Source organism: Ovis canadensis, chromosome 1, assembly GCF_042477335.2.
Source record: "Ovis canadensis isolate MfBH-ARS-UI-01 breed Bighorn chromosome 1, ARS-UI_OviCan_v2, whole genome shotgun sequence".
Taxonomy (NCBI): Eukaryota; Metazoa; Chordata; class Mammalia; order Artiodactyla; family Bovidae; genus Ovis; species Ovis canadensis.
In genome coordinates this window covers 278,155,046-278,171,061 of record NC_091245.1, presented here as the reverse complement: position 1 = coordinate 278,171,061, position 16,016 = coordinate 278,155,046, and the positions used below count along the sequence as shown (strand labels likewise).

At 40.0% G+C, this 16,016-nt stretch overlaps 1 protein-coding gene across 22 annotated transcripts in view; it reads left to right on the top strand.

Annotated features, from left to right (window-relative positions):
• TBC1D5 (TBC1 domain family member 5) overlaps nucleotides 1-16,016 on the top strand; it is a 593,981-nt gene that overhangs the window by 143,487 nt on the left and 434,478 nt on the right. For 13 of the 22 annotated variants that reach the window (XM_069568828.1, XM_069568958.1, XM_069568872.1 and 10 more), the window contains one exon: nucleotides 7,332-7,531. The gene's annotated coding sequence lies outside the window, so the exon portion shown is untranslated. Of the gene's footprint in view, nucleotides 1-7,331; nucleotides 7,532-13,798; nucleotides 13,988-16,016 lie in introns of all 22 variants that reach the window. The other 9 variants (XM_069568921.1, XM_069568907.1, XM_069568806.1 and 6 more) reach the window with 1 other exon arrangement.

The window sequence follows — 16,016 nt, the reverse complement described above, 5'->3', positions numbered from 1 at the left end:
TTTCCTAAAAGTAATTTATACATATTAATAACATAATATGTACGTAATTGAATCTTGTTACCTTGTGAGCTGTTTTCTAGTCAGCAGTGTTCCTTTAACAGCTAGAAAAAGTGGCTTAAATCTAAAACTTACTCCCTCATTTTAAACATGTTCTGACTGAGGAACTCAGGTGTCCAAAACAAGTCTATCCTGGCAAGAGTGACGAGTTCTTCATAAGGAAATTCTGGAATTGCTTTGAACAAGTGTTTGGATAATTTCTTTGGAACTCTTTGCAAGTGGTTATGTCAGCTTTGGATGTGGGGAGAAATAGGCCATAGATCTGAATTTTCTATAAGTTTTATTATCATTTATTCTTGAAATAGTAATTTTCTTTTTGAAGCCTTATTCTGAGAGTTTTCTGTATTTGTTGTACATTTATACTAATAAGGCTTAGGATGTGTTTTTGGCCAACCTGAACACTAATTTGGGGATATTTGAGAAGGAATGCCATTAAAAATATCTGTTTGCTTCCCCAGTGTATATGTATGCATGGTCTATCAGGGATAACATGTTGAAGACTATTTAGAAAGTAGTAGTTCAGAAAGTTTAATCTTAAATTGATGCCTATCACATTGATATAGGTGTGATCTTTCTGTATCTGTTTTGCTGAACTATTAGTTTCAAACTTACTAAACAAGTGACCTAATACAAAATTTAAAATTCAGCTGGATAATTTATATCAACATGTAGCTCAGAGTGAGATATGTGAATTATAGAGATCACAACTTGGCAACAGTTTTAAAGAGAGTACCAATTGGGGATATTTCTAGGCTTGAACTGGTGTGTCCAGGACTGAGGAGCCTTTCTAAAATAAAATGAAACCTCAGATACATGAGGAATTAGTGGCGTGATCTGTTTTCTAAATTTCGTTTTAGTCAGTGAAGTTAGTTTGCTTAATATTACAAAAGTGAGCAGAATTAACAGTGAGACCACTCATTTGTTGCTTGTTTGGTCCTCAGCATCCCTTTTTCAGGAGGGCAAGATTCTGAGGTAGGCATGTATATGAAGTCATGAGTATGCAGTAGTGTGTGCTTTTACTCTTCATCAGCCTTTTCTCTTATCTCGTTCTCCTCTCACCTTAAAATGTTTAAAAATTCCTTTTATGGCGCAAGTAATCTGCCCACTTGCTGGCCTGGGAGCTGCGGGCGTTTGCTGAGCTTCTCTCTCTGCTCATCTCTGTGTCTGGGCGCCACCGTCTTTCTCGTGTCTGTCTCACCTCCTCCATCTGTGCAGCTGCTGTGCTAGCTCGGTCGTGAGCAGTCTGTCCTGCTGCCGGAATTCTCTTTCTCACTCACTCACTGGGCTGTGCTGTGCCCAGTCGCTCAGTCATGTCCAGCTCTGTGTGACCATAAAGACTGTAGCACACCAGGCCCCTGTCCATAAAATATTCCCAGCAAGAATGCTGGAGTGGGTTGCCATTTCTGCTCCAGGTGGTCTTCCTGACTCAGGCATGGAACCCGTGTCTCCTGCGTTGACAGGCAGGTTCTTTTCCACTGTGCCACCTGGGAAGCCCTGAAGTACTCGCTACCCAGTCATTGATTGGCGTGTTTTTCTACGCTGCTAATCAGTGGCAACGTTGTCCAGTGTAGGTTTCTTGTATTTCTTTTTGAGAAGGCGCTTACAGGCGGGGAGGCCAATAAAGGGACAGTGGTTTGGTAGTAAAGTAGCTGATGACAAAGTCTTAAGCCACAGTGAAGAAAAAATACACGTGTCAAATAATCGACTCCTTTGTAGAGCTAACTTACCTGTTCTCTTCTGGTTTTAATTAGTTTTGTGCACTTCTGTTTTCTGAAAACAAAAGCTTCCTCAGAATTCTGGAATAACTTGGGACAGTGACTTCTTTTCATAGGTTTTCCTCCAGTGCAATCAACTATGATTTGAGTTTTTCTCTCTGCAGTTTGAACAAAATAAATTAGAGTTTTTATTGGCTAAAAGGTATCAGGCAGGTGATGTTACAAAAAGGCAATAGATTAAAAAAGGAACTCTGAAACAAATGGAATAACATAAAGAGTAGTTAATGAGATGTGGAATAATTTAATAAGTCTGGAACTGAGAATTTAGAATACAGACTAAAACTATGGATGATGCTTAAAGTTGGACTCTATTTAGTCTAAAATACTTTCTTCAGAAATCTTATTTATTTTCATCTTAGTTACAGGAACATACTTAAAAGAAGGAAATACTTAAACTACGTTTGTATCCTTTCTGTACTGTGAAGGATGTCTACTTTGAAAAGTCCCATGCCTCCTGTTTGCCATAAGAAATGCACAAAAACTAACATATGCTTAAGTGAATTTTTCATCTTTTTGAGTCAGGTTGAATCTGCCTCTCTTTTATGGTAACCACAGTTCTGGGAATTTTCTAACTCATCTTGGGGATTTAGACTGGTCTCTCAGTATAGAAACGGACCTCTCAGAAAGCAACTCTCAGAAATAACTCAACTTCTTTTGGTTTATTTAGGGTGATTGAGACTGATCTGTTTCTTATTTGTAAGCTAATTTGAACTTGATATCCAAGCTTGACCCTAAATGGATCAGGATACAGAGAAGAGAGGTTATGTTGCCATCAAGAGAAAAATAAGAAGGTATAATACTCAAATCATAAGAAGTTTTCTCTTCTTCAAGTATACATACATTGCTGTCTGTTTTGCCTGGAGCTTAAGTTTGTGTGGGGTCTAACTTGGTACCAACTATTTGTGAAAAATGAGCCTGACGATTTGAGAGAAAATATACAGTCCAGGGGATTGCAAGAGTCAGACATGACTTAGCAACTAAACAACAGCAAAGCAGAAACATCATACGCTGTTAGAAGAGTTCCAAGATGAAGAGGGATTTTGGAAATGAAGATGCATTTTATAATTAGGACAACCTGGAAGTATTTCATTTACCTTAAAGATCAAAGAAACAGATTTAGATTATGTCAGTGCTTTAAGGATCATTGCCTATATAAAGACTTGTAAAACTAAGGGAAGTTATAAACACAGTAAGTAATGATCAGGTGTATTACACTTATAATTGATTTGAATTGAAGTGGCATGAAACTGTGGTTAAGACCATATGGCCTCTTGGTTCGGATTTCTTAGTGATAAGGTCTTGGACAAGTTAGTTCCCTTAAGTCCTTATTAACTGTTTTTGTTTGTTTGTTTTGGTGTCAGATCGGGTGGGGGTTTTGTTGTCGTTCAGTTGCCGAGTTGTGTTCAACTCTTCGCTACGCCATGGACTCCACCAGGCTCCCTGTCCTTCACCATCTCCTGCAGTTTGCCCAAGTTCATGTCTGTTGACTCAGTGACGCCATCCAACCATCTCATTCTCTGACACCCTCTGCTCCTGTCCCCAGTCTTTCTCAGCATCAGGGCCTTTTCCAGTGAGTCAGCTGTTGGTATCAGGTGGCCAAAGTATTGGAGCTTCAGCTTCAGCATCAGTCTTTCCAAAGAGTATTCAGGGTTGATTTCCTTTAAGATTGACTGGTTTGATATCCCTGCTTTCCATGGGGCTCTCAAGAGTCTTCTCCAGCACCATGGTTCGAAGGCATCAGTTCTTTGGCACTCTGCCTTCTTTATTGTCCAGCTCTCACATCTGTGCATGACTGCTAGAAAGACCATATCCTTGACTATATGTACCTTTGTTGGCAAAGTGATATCTTTGCTTTTTAGTACTGCCTGGGTTTCTTACAGCATTCTTGCCAAGAAGCATTTGTCTTCTAATTTCATGGCTGTAGGTAAGGTGGCATTAAATGAGATGCTCCATATGAATATCAGTATAATGGTAGAATACTGATATTATTGTCACTAAAGTATGTTTTCAAACAACTTCCAGATGTAAGTCATGTAGTTAAGCCTGAGTGGATGTTTTCTTTGGTTCAGATGAATGCAAGGAGACAGTATGTAATAAACTTTAAACTGCTCGTATTTAACTTCACACATAAACCTTGAAAGAATAACATCTGTCTTCAAACTTCAAAATTAAAAGAATTATATTCCCATTAACCTTGGGTGGAAGTTTGGAGTGTTAGAATTTTGTAGAGTCTTTCAGGAATGCTACTTAGGCAGTCCTTCCAGCCCATCAGGTTATTGGGGTTGCTGGGACAGCAAATGGAGCGCACAATTGCGTAGTAGCAGTGGAGGGGCATGGAGAAGGAAGTCGGCGGGCTTTGATTTCTCCAGGCGGTCTGAAGCTTCTGGAAGCACAGTTGGTGTTTTCTGTCCTGATGCTGCTTCGCTGCCAGTGTGTGTTCAGCATCCATTTGTATCCCTGAGAGTTAGATGTAAACTCTTTACTTATTTTATTTTTTTGATAACTGTTATTGTATTAGACACTTTTACATAGTTTTAACTTTTTTTTTACTTATCAACAATATATTTTATTTAGTCAGTTGACTTCTGCAACAGTATTTTCCTTATGAACTGTTCATCTCCCTTAAACATTGCTATGTCTTTTGACATGGAAATTCCTAAATGATTTAGTTTAAGACTAAAATTTGTGTTAAGGAAAATCAAATTTGGTAGAGACATTTTATGTATAGTTAAAACTGCATTTGTTTAATTACTCCCCTTTCTGTTGAAAAGGAACCTTGATACTAGTAGTTCAGAAACACATTTGAAATCTTTATATTAAGTTTAATACACTTTAATTGGACTAGATGAAGTGTTACATATATTCAACAAATAATTTAAAGATTGTGCGTCTGAAAAATGGAGCGTAGTTGTTACTGGTTGAAACCTTCGAGAAAGCTTGAAGTCATCTCCTCTCTCCTGTATTGGTATCTTTGGGATGGTCTGCTTTGGGATGTCCATTTTAAGAAGCTTCTTAGATTTTTATAGACACAAGTTTGAGACCCACTGCTGAAGTCTCTGCTGACAGCTTTAAGATGTAGGCTCTGCCCTTGCAATGGAAGGAATGTTTTTATTTATGGGATAAATAAATGGGATGTATTTATTTATATTATTTGCCTAAGGCATAAAACTTTGAAAATGCTACCAAAATTTACCAAGACAAGAAACTATAGAAGTTACAAAAGTTTTTTTGGGGGGAGTCCCTTATAAAAGCTAGAAAAAAGAATGAAGATGATTAATATATTATTGGAATAGTACTTTTGTGTTACTTTTTGGTATTTTGACCTTAATTTACTGTAGGACTATTGCTAGCAGATTGAAATGTTCTTGTGAAAACTCTAAAGGCTGTAGTCTTTTTTTGAAAATTGGTTTAGTACTGTTGTTTACATTGTGAAATTAGTGCTTTCAATAAGATTTTGGTTTCCATCTATCCTGAATTCTCCCTAGGAGTGCACAACTTCAAAAATAAAGAGGCACAGTCAGCAGAAAAAGAGGTGGTCTGAGCATTTATGCGTTAAATATGCATGTTAATTAGGAAAAAAATTAGAAAAATATGAAAACAGATGTTACATAAATTATTGCAGTCCCAGGGCAGCAGTAACTTACACACTGACAATAATTTTTATATGTGCATGTGTATGTCTATTTCTAGATTTCTCAATGTTTATGCAATTCCGTAGGGAATAACTGGAAGGAAAACTGGTATATCCTTTCAGTGAGACTGTGGTAAACGCTCCTCCTGCATGTGGCTTGCTGAAGGAGTCTAGGCATAATATACACCCTTCCTGTAAGCTCACCATCCGTGCTTCCTGATCTTCCCTGTAGTCTTTCCTTTGTGGCTTCTTTGATAGTATGTCAGTGAAATCTTTTAACGAATATGTCCTGGCTAAACAAGAAAGTGAATCATAGTCCCAAGCAGTATAGGAAATGTAAAATTGACTGTAGTGTAAAATAAGTATTTAGGAATAAAAAAAATCACAACTTTGGAGGACACTGATTGTAATGTTACTTTTTCTTTGTTTACAGTCGTACTTTCTAAAGAAATAGCCATCATTCTCTAAGTAGTGTTGACACAGTAGTATGACAATCTATACTGTTACATAAACATTAATCAAATACACATGTTGGAATAATTGATAGATCCTCAAATGTCTTTACTCTAAAGAGACATCTGTAATATAAAAATGGCCTGTATTTTTACCAGGGAAAGATGAGAAATGGAGACATGCTTTGTTTCAGTGGTGTGGCAATTTTTAGTTCAACCATACAGAAAAACCATGTGACTAGAGTGCTGTCCAAGGCACTGCCGCTGTTATCTGGGTGTTTTCCATTCATAGATTATATAACTTAGAAACATATTGTTTGTAACTTTTCAGATAAGATTGAAAGTTAAAATAAGGAAATGCTCCATCAGAATGTAATAAATCATTCTTTATCTAACAAGAAAACAAAACATGAGTTATATTCAGTTACCGGAGCATAAACAGTTTCTGTAAATCTGTGTAGAGATCAATGCTACATTCATTTGTAGTCTTTAGAAACCATACTTTGTTATTTGTTTTCAGTAGCATATGATGTTAAAATGTGTTTTAAGTAATTAATTTCTTTCGATCCCAGAAGTTTCCTATATACCTGTTATCATAATGCTTTTCAATTCCATGTTTTTGATTTATATTTTACTTTATATTGCCTAAGTATTGTTGTCTTTTTGTGCATATGCTGAGTCACCAATAAGCTATGAGCTGATACAGAATGAAATCTAGGAAAGATACTGTTTGGTAATTTATTATCCTTTAGAGGTTCTTCACTTCAGATAGATATTTAAGAAATTCTGTTGTTATTCTTGAAAATTTTATGTAGAGATGTATCTCTGTCAGATAGGATTTGTGGAAGTGTATTAAAGTATGTTACTAAAGGTGATACATGTTTTTCTATTGGCAAAAAGGCTGTGGAAGTTAATTTTTAATTCACAAATAATATTTACTTGCCACACTGATATGAATGTATTCTAATTTTACATTTTACTAGTAGTTTGGAATTAATTTTCAGTGGAGTTTTTTCACATTTGTTTTAAAATGTCAGATTTCTATTTTTTATTTTATGTAATTTTAATACTTATTATTTTATTATATATTAGAGTAGTGCATTTCTTATTTGAACACTTTAATTCATGTCATTGAGTGAAACAAAGTAATAGGTGATGTATTTTATATTGAGGTGTTTTAGGTTTTGTTTTTTTGTTTTTTGTTTTTGGTATTATAATGCTGTGAGTATTATAAAGTGAGTTTCTTCTATTTTAGATGATGGAAAGGGTGATTAATGTGTAAGCTAACATTTGTCTCCTAAGAGCCAAAACTATGGCATAAATTTTTTCAGCTTTTTGCATTGATGGCTTTGATGTAGGGCTCCTTTGCTTAGGGAGAGGCATATTTGAAGCTGTTTTGTTTATTTATTCTTCTAGGTATTTGCTGTTTATCCTGAAGCTCAGCTGAGGCAGAGCTCAGCTGATCTGTTTCTTGATTGTTCACTTCCTGTTGGCCAGCCAAGACTCTGACTGGAGCCTTCTGTGGTGCAGAGCCTGACCTCATTTGTGGGCGGTAACAGGAGCATGCATTTGCCAGTGTCAGCTAGATTTGTGCATCAATAAAGTTTCCCTTAAAGGTAAGTATACGTTCATTTCAAAATGCACGTTTTAAATTCAGTGCTATTAACATCTGTCTTAGTCTGTTCTGGCTTCTATAACAAAAACCCCATAGATTGTGTTACTTACAAATCACAGAAATTTATTTTTCACTGCTTTGGAGACTGGGATGTCTAAGATCAAGATGCTGGCAGATTTGGTGTCTGATGAGGATCCACATGCTGGTTCACAGATGGCCGTCTTCCTGCTGTGCCTTCACACGGTGGAAGAATAAAGAGTTCTCTACGGTCTCTGTTTATAAGGGCACTAATCCCACTTATGAGGACTCCACTCTCAGGACCTAATCACCTCACAAAGGCCTCACTCCTAGGCCATTACGCTGGGGATTAAGATTTAGTTTTGGGGATGATAAACATTGGTTTCATAATGATACCCTATGGTAGTTATCATGATCTGTCTTATAGAGTTGTGCACAGAAATGTGTGCTGGTGTGTGTGTGTGTGTGTTTGTGTGTGCTGTGTGCTCACTCACTTCCGACGCTTTGTGATCCCATGGACCGTAGCCCACCAGGCTCCCTGTCCATTGAATTCTCCAGGCAAGAATACTGGAGCTTCTCCGTGTATGTGTATACGTGTATGTATGTGTCTATACACTCATACTGGGTTCAGATTGCAGACTCATTCAGGGAGTAATGTTACCCTGTAACACAGAGTTCCTTGACAGTTTCTTTCCATTTATCTATTGACCTACCAACTTCCAGTCTTTTCTTTTTCTTCATTGTTTTCCTTCTTTCTTAATTAAACTTTCACTGGGCTTTAAAAATATTTTCCCACCAGAATACTTTCAGCCCTTTTCTTACTGAATACTTTACTTTTTGTATTTTTATCGCTTTTCCTTTTTCTTCACCTTTTTTCTTTCTTTCTTTCCTACTTTCCTGTCTACTTACCTACATTCTGGTGTTCATTAAGTTTGTTGATGGAGTTGCAAACTTAGAATGATTAAACTTAAAGTTGAGATATATCAAATAGATAGTATTTATATATTTTTTTAACCACAACCCATAGTGAGAAATAAATTTTGCGTTTATCAGACATTTTCCTCAGGCATAAATGCAGAAATGAAGCTAAGAAAAGTTGAAACAATTCTGCCTTGGCTACCTTGAATGTATACTGTGTTCTATTTTATCACATTTTTTGTAAACTTCATTTAATATATACTGATACCCTTAATTATATTTATTTCCCTAATCAATGATGGATCACTTTTGCAATTTCAAAAGTCCCACTGTAGCTCACTTCATGACTGACCTGCAGGGAAAATAAATGGGATGAGGCATTGTTTCCTCTTTCAGTCCAGCTGCTTTTCTGTTGTCTTCTCTGTGCTTCTCATTTCTTTTGATCCAAGTAATCAGATGACTCGGGGAAAGAACTGTGCAACTGTGTAACTGCGGAAAAATATTGGAGCACTAATTGGTTTTTTTGCAATAAGAACACAGATACCAGTGGTCATGTTTCAAAATATAAATGGAAGAAACTCTTTAATAGAATCCTTCCTTCACAGTAAGGTGAATCTTTAACAGCTCTGTTCTTTGCTTTCTGTCTGTGAATTGAGCATGCTGATGCTCTCATCATTCCTGCTTTATAATATTTAAACTTCCAAAGTCCTTTATATCAGCTGAGAATAACAGATTTTTTCCCCAAAGTGGTCTATTCTAGTGTTCCTTCTGATTTTATTGAACATTTTTATACTTTTCACAAATTACAAACAGTTAAAAATTTAAAATGTAATATATTTTTTAGAAACTTTAGTATATGCAGAAAAGTAAAAAGAAGAAAAAAAATTATGCTCAATCCAATGTATTGAAAGCTAAAACAGTTCTAAGAGGAAAGTTTATAGCAATAAGCACCTATATTAAGAAAGGAAATGTCAGGGCTGTCCACTGTCTTCAGTTTCATTCAGCTCAGTTTTGGAAGCCGTAGCCTCAGCAATCAGAGGAGAAAAAGGAATAAGCCCACCTTAGAGAGGGAGGAGCAAGACTGTCACTGTCTGCAGGCGGCACGACGCTGGACGTGGGAAATCCTAAAGATGCCACCAGGGGACTGCTGGAGCCCCTCAGTGGGCTCAGCAAATCTGCAGATGCAAAATTGATATACAGAAATCTCTTGCATTTCTATACACCAGCAATAAATTATCAGAGAGAGACATTGAAGAAACAGTTCCATTTACCATCTCGTCAAAAAGAGTACAATACTTAGAAACAAACCTCAGTAAGGAGATAAGAAAACTTGTACTCAGAAAACTGTAAGATACCAATGAAAGAAATCAACAGCACAAACAAATGGAAAAATATATTTTTGAATTAGAAGAATTAATGTTGTTAAATTGACTGTTACTACCATTACTAACTGCCAACAAATTTGGAAAACTCAGCAGTGGCCACAGGGCTGGAAAAGGTCAGTTTTCATTCCAATCCCAAAGAAAGGCAATGCCAAAGAATGCTCAAACTACCACACAATTGCACTCATCTCACAGTCTAGTAAAGTAATGCTCAAAATTCTCCAAGCCAGGCTTCAGCAATATGTGAACCATGAACTTCCAAATGTTCAAGCTGGTTTTAGAAAAGGCAGAGGAACCAGAGATCAAATTGCCAGCATCCGCTGGATCATGGAAAAAGCAAGACAGTTCCAGAAGAACATCTGTTTCTGCTTTATTGACTATGCCAAAGCCTTTGACTGTGTGGATCACAATAAATTTTGGAAAATTCTGAAAGAGATGGGAATACCAGACCACCTGACCTGCCTCTTGAGAAACCTGTATGCCAGTCAGGAAGCAACAGTTAGAACTGGACATGGAACAACAGGCTGGTTCCAAATAGGAAAAGGAGTATATCAAGGCTGTATATTGTCACCTTGCTTCTTTAACTTCTATGCAGAGTACATCATGAGAAACGCTGGACTGGAAGAAACACAGCTGGAATCAAGATTGCCGGGAGAAATACCAATAACCTCAGATATGCAGATGACACCACCCTTATGGCAGAAAGTGAAGAGGAACTAAAAAAAAGCCTCTTGATGAAAGTGAAAGAAGAGAGTGAAAAAGTTGGCTTAAAGCTCAACATTCAGAAAACTAAGATTATGGCATCTGGTCTCATCACTTCATGGGAAATAGATGGGAAAACAGTGGAAACAGTGTCAGACTTTATTTGGGGGGACTCCAAAATCACTGCAGATGGTGATTGCAGCCATGAAATTAAAAGACGCTTACTCCTTGGAAGGAAAGTTATGACCAACCTTGATTGCATATTCAAAAGTAGAGACATCACTTTGCTAACAAAGGTCTATCTAGTCAAGGCTATGGTTTTTCCTGTGGTCATGTATGGATGTGAGAGCTGGACTGTGAAGAAAGCTGAGCACCAAAGAATTGATGCTTTTGAACTGTGGTGTTGGAGAAGACTCTTGAGAGTCCCTTGGACTGCAAGGAGATCCAACCAGTCCATTCTGAAGGAGATCAACCCTGGGATTTCTTTGGAAGGAAAGATGCTAAAGCTGACACTCCAGTACTTTGGCCACCTTATGTGAAGAGTTGACTCATTGGAAAAGACTCTGATGCTGGGAGGGATTGGGGGCAGGAGGAGAAGGGGACGACAGAAGGTGAGATGGCTGGATGGCATCACGGACTCGATGGACATGAATCTGAGTGAACTCCGGGAGTTGGTGATGGACAGGGAGGCCTGGCGTGCTGTGATTCATGGGGTCGCAAAGAGCCAGACACGACTGAGCGACTGAACTGACTGAACATTGCTAAGGCAGTCTCCATATTCAGTGCAGTTCCTATCGAGATATCAGTGGCGTTTTCCAGAGAACTAGAATAAAAATTTAAAATTTGGCATGAAAACACCAAAGACCTCAAATAGATAACACAAATTTGAGATAGAAGAAAAGAGCTGGAGGAATCACATGTCCTGATTTCAGACTATACTACAAAGCTATGATGATTTTAGAAAGATACATATGTCAGTGGAACATACTTGAGAGCCCAGAAATAAACCACATGCTATGGTCAGTTGATCTGTGACAAGGGAGGCAGAAATACACAATGGAGAAAAGACAATCTCTTCAATAAGTAGTGATGGGAACACTGGGCAGATACATGTCAAAGAATGAAATTGCAGTTGTTATGCTCCGAGCCCATATCTCCTAACCGACCGAGAGAGCAAGTCCACCACAGTAATGCAAAAACAAGAAGGGAGTTTATCTCTAGCGCGCTAGGGCTCAAGTCTCATCTCACACAAGGGAATCCGACAAGAGCCCCGAACAAAGGAGTATGGCGGCTCATATACAGGCAGGTTTTTTGTCTCAGTTACAGGAGTAGCTGGCGTTACATGATTGGCCAGGCAGGATGAGCGCATATCCTGTCTCTTTTTGGGAAACATGACTCAGGTCTTAGAGACCGTTGTTAGAGACTGTCGTTTGGTCCCTAACATTTCCCCCTGTCCTTAGATCATACAGAGGAATTTTTTTTTTGGTCCTGAGACACAGTTTGATATTGTTGTCGAAGCACAAACAGCTGTACTGTATTTATGCGTTCCTTTACAAAGGCTATAAGTCTATTGATAATACATGGGCCAAAGGTAAGCATCAGAAGTATTAGCAGGGGTCTCAGCAAGGTGGAGATTAGGATGGTCAACCAAGGGGATTGTTGAAACCAAGACTCAAACCATCCTTGTTGAGCCTCACGTTCTCGTTTACGTTGGGCTAGTCCCTCTCTTACTTTGGCCATAGATTTTTTTAACTATTTTTGTGTGATCAGCATAAAAACAACACTCTTTTTTAGGGCAGCACAGAGTCTTTTCTGTATCTCCCCACAGATATTTTAGTTATGCCTGGGCGCACCTGGACATGCCCAGAATGCATGATTTGGGAGCTTGCCCCTCTTCCAGGGTACATTTACCACCAGCTTAAGGTCAAAGTATAAGTCTGGCCACCAAGTATTTGGTGGATGTATTGCGGTGGTGGAGTTAAGCATCTCACGTGTTAGTCTATTTTGCAGCTTCCAGGTGATTTTGACGGGTTGATGCGGGTTCATGCTGGCAGCTCCGGAGGAGAGTAACTCGGTCATCCACAAGACGGCCCAGCCGAGCTGTCCTGGTCCTGTTGGCGCCTTTGAAGCTTTAGCCTCAGGGGGTTGGATGGGTGCAGAGATGCTTTTCATTCTTTTAGCGTCTTTCTGCTCTGCTGAAGCAGCTGGGCGTATGTGGCTGCAATGCACCTAAGGCCCAATACTGTCGACCTTTAGGGCAGTTGGGGTGGTAAGAACAACAACATAAGGACCCTTTTATTTGGGTTCTAGGTTTGGTGCCTTTTGACCCATACCCAATCTCCTGGGCCAATGTCATGTGAGGGAATAGTTTCCTTATTTTGACCCACATGTATTTCCTGGAGCAGTTTTTAGACACGAGAGTGCACCTTGCTTAAGGCCATCAAGGCCTCTTGGAATTGTCCCAACGTGGGAGGCAGTAGTTTGTTTTTTTAAATATTGGACACACAGGGGGAGGTCTCCCATACAGAATTTTAAATGGGGTCAGATTAAGTTGATAAGGAGTATTACGCGCACAGAAGAGGGCGAAGGGAAGGAGGGTCACCCAACCCAGTCTCTGCCAGTCTCTATAGCCAATTTAGTTAAAGTTTTTTAGAGTCTGATTTATTTTTTTTAACTTGCGCTGAGTCCTGTGGACTGTATTTACAATGTAACTTTTATTTAGTCCCCAGGGCTAGGGCAAGACTCTGAACTATTTGACTCACAAAAGCAGGTCTATTATCAGAGCCGATGGTCACTGGCAGGCCAAACCTGGGAACTTTTTTTTTTTTTTTTAATCATTTTTTTGCCACTATCATCGCGGTTTCTCCCTTTGTAGGAAGAGCCTCCACCCACCCTGAGAAGGTATCTACCAACACTAACAAGTACCGGTAACCATACTTGCCTGGCCTTACCTCGGTGAAATCTATTTCCCAGTGTTGCCCTGGTCCTTCTTCCCGATACCTCAGTCCTGCATGTTGTCCTTTTTCTGGCCTCATCTGTTGACACGCCTTACAAGCATGCACTGTGTTTTTTACAGTTGTCTGGTGCTGGCGAAATCGCAGGCGCGCAGTCTGAAAGAGCATCAGAGTCTTTTTTTTTCTCAGATGAGTAGACAAGTGCAAATGCTCACATAGTTGTCGTCCCAACTGAGCAGGGAGTATCAAGTAGCCGTCTGAGTCTCGGTACCATCTATCTTTATCTTTTTGAAGGTTGGTGTGTTTTTGGATCCAAGCAAAGTCTGTGGATGAACACTCAGGGGTTGAGGGCAGAGTTCCCATACCTGGAGGTGGAAGTCCGATCGCCAACACAGGGGTGATGAAATCTTCATCAGCTACTTTTTGAGCTGCCAGGTCTGCGGCACAATTTTCTCGTGGGGCTGTCACCCTTCTGATGTCCAGGTACGTGTACTATTGACACAGCCTGAGGCATCTGTACAGCCTCTAAAAGTCTATGGATTTTAGGCAAGTTTTTGAATTTTTTTAGCTGTCAAAAACCCCCGTTCCCGATATATTGGGCCCTGGATGTGTACCGTGCCAAAAGCATAGCGACTGTCAGTGAAGATAGTTATTTTTTTTTTTCTTTTGGCTCTCTCTAATGCTTGAATCAGGGCAATTAACTCTGCCTTTTGTGCTGAGGTATCCGGGGGAAGGGCCTCTGCCCATATCGTCTGTCCAGAGTCATCTACTATTGCGGCTCCCGCCTGTCTCTGTCCATCTTTTACATAACTGTTGCCGTCTGTGAACCATTTTAGCTCACTGTTATCCAGTGGAGTATCGGTTAAGTCCTTTCGCATTGCGGTTACCCTGGCCAGTATCTCATCACAATCATGGAGGGGGCTATTTTTCCCCGGATTGGGCAAAAGAGTGGCCGGATTTAGAGTGCACGGCGTTTGGAAATGAATCCATGTGGTGTCAAGTAGCAAGGCCTGGTAGTGCGTCAAGCGGGCATTAGAAATCCATTTACCTGGGGGTTGCTTTAAAATTTTCTCTATGGCATGAGGAGTGTAGACCAAGAGTCTCTGTCCATAAGTCATTTTATCAGCATCGTGAACTAAGAGCGCGGTGGCCGCGATGATACGGAGGCAAGGTGGCCATCCGGCTGCCACTGGGTCCAGTCTCTTGGAAAGGTAAGCTACAGGTCGCTTTTATGGTCCCCATCTCTGTGTTAGTACCCCTTTTTTTATCCCCCGCTTTTTATTTACAAATAATTGGAAAGGCTTAGATGGATCAGGGAGGGCAAGGGCAGGAGCTTTTAGCAAGGCTCGCCTGAGCTCTTGGAAGGCCTCTTTTATTGGCTCAGTCCATTTCCAGTCCTTGTTTTTTTTTTTTTTTTTTTTGGTCCCCTCATATAGGGGCCTGGCCTTTTTTGCAAACCCCAAGATCCATAACCGGCAATATCCCACCGTTCCCAGAAATTTTTTCCCTTGTCTAGGGTTAGCCGGCTTAGGGATCTGGAGGATGGTTTCTTTCATAGCCTGTGTTAGCCACCTCTGGCCCTGTTCTATCTTATAACCGAGGTATGTAACCTCTTGCTTGGCAATCTGGGCCTTTTTGGCACTAGCCCTGTAACCTAAAGTCCCCAAGGTTTGGAGAAGGTCACCTGTTGCCTCTTGGCACTCTTTCTCTGTAGCCGCTGCCAGCATAAGGTCATCAACATATTGTAATAAAACAATGGTAGGGTGTTCAACCCGATACTCACGGAGGTCTTCGTCCAGGGCCTCATTAAATAACGTGGGCGAGTTTTTGAAACCCTGTGGTAAGCGAGTCCATGTCAGCTGCACAGGGGTCTGACCACCGTCTTCCTGCCATTCGAAGGCAAAGATCTCTTGGCTTGCGGGGGCAAGAGGCAAACTGAAAAAGGCATCTTTTAAATCTAAAACAGTATACCAAATGTAGTTTGGAGGCAAGTTGCTTAGCAATGTATAAGGGTTAGGAACCATAGGATGAATATCATTTACCCGTTTGTTGACTTCTCGTAGATCTTGAACCGGTCGAAAATCAGTTCCCCCAGGCTTTTTTACAGGCAACAGGGGAGTGTTCCATGGGGACCGGCACCTTTTTAGGACCCCAGCATCTATGAGGCGTTGTATATGAGGAGTAATTCCTTGTCGAGCCTCTTGACTCATGGGATATTGTCGTACCCTCACCAGGGAAGCACTGGCTTTCAGTTCCACAATGATAGGGGGCCTCTGTTTGGCTAGTCCCATTCCTGCTGTATCAGCCCAGGCCTGAGGGTATCTTTGAACCCATGGTTGTACTTTGGGGCTTATTGTCGCTGGGGCCTCTGGCAAGTAGAGTCTGTATTCATCTTTTAATGCCAGAGACAAGACCTGAAGAGGATGCCCGGTCCCATCTAGAACCGACACTTGTCCGTGGTCGAAATGAATTTGGGCATTTACTTTAGACAGTAAATCCCTTCTCAACAAGG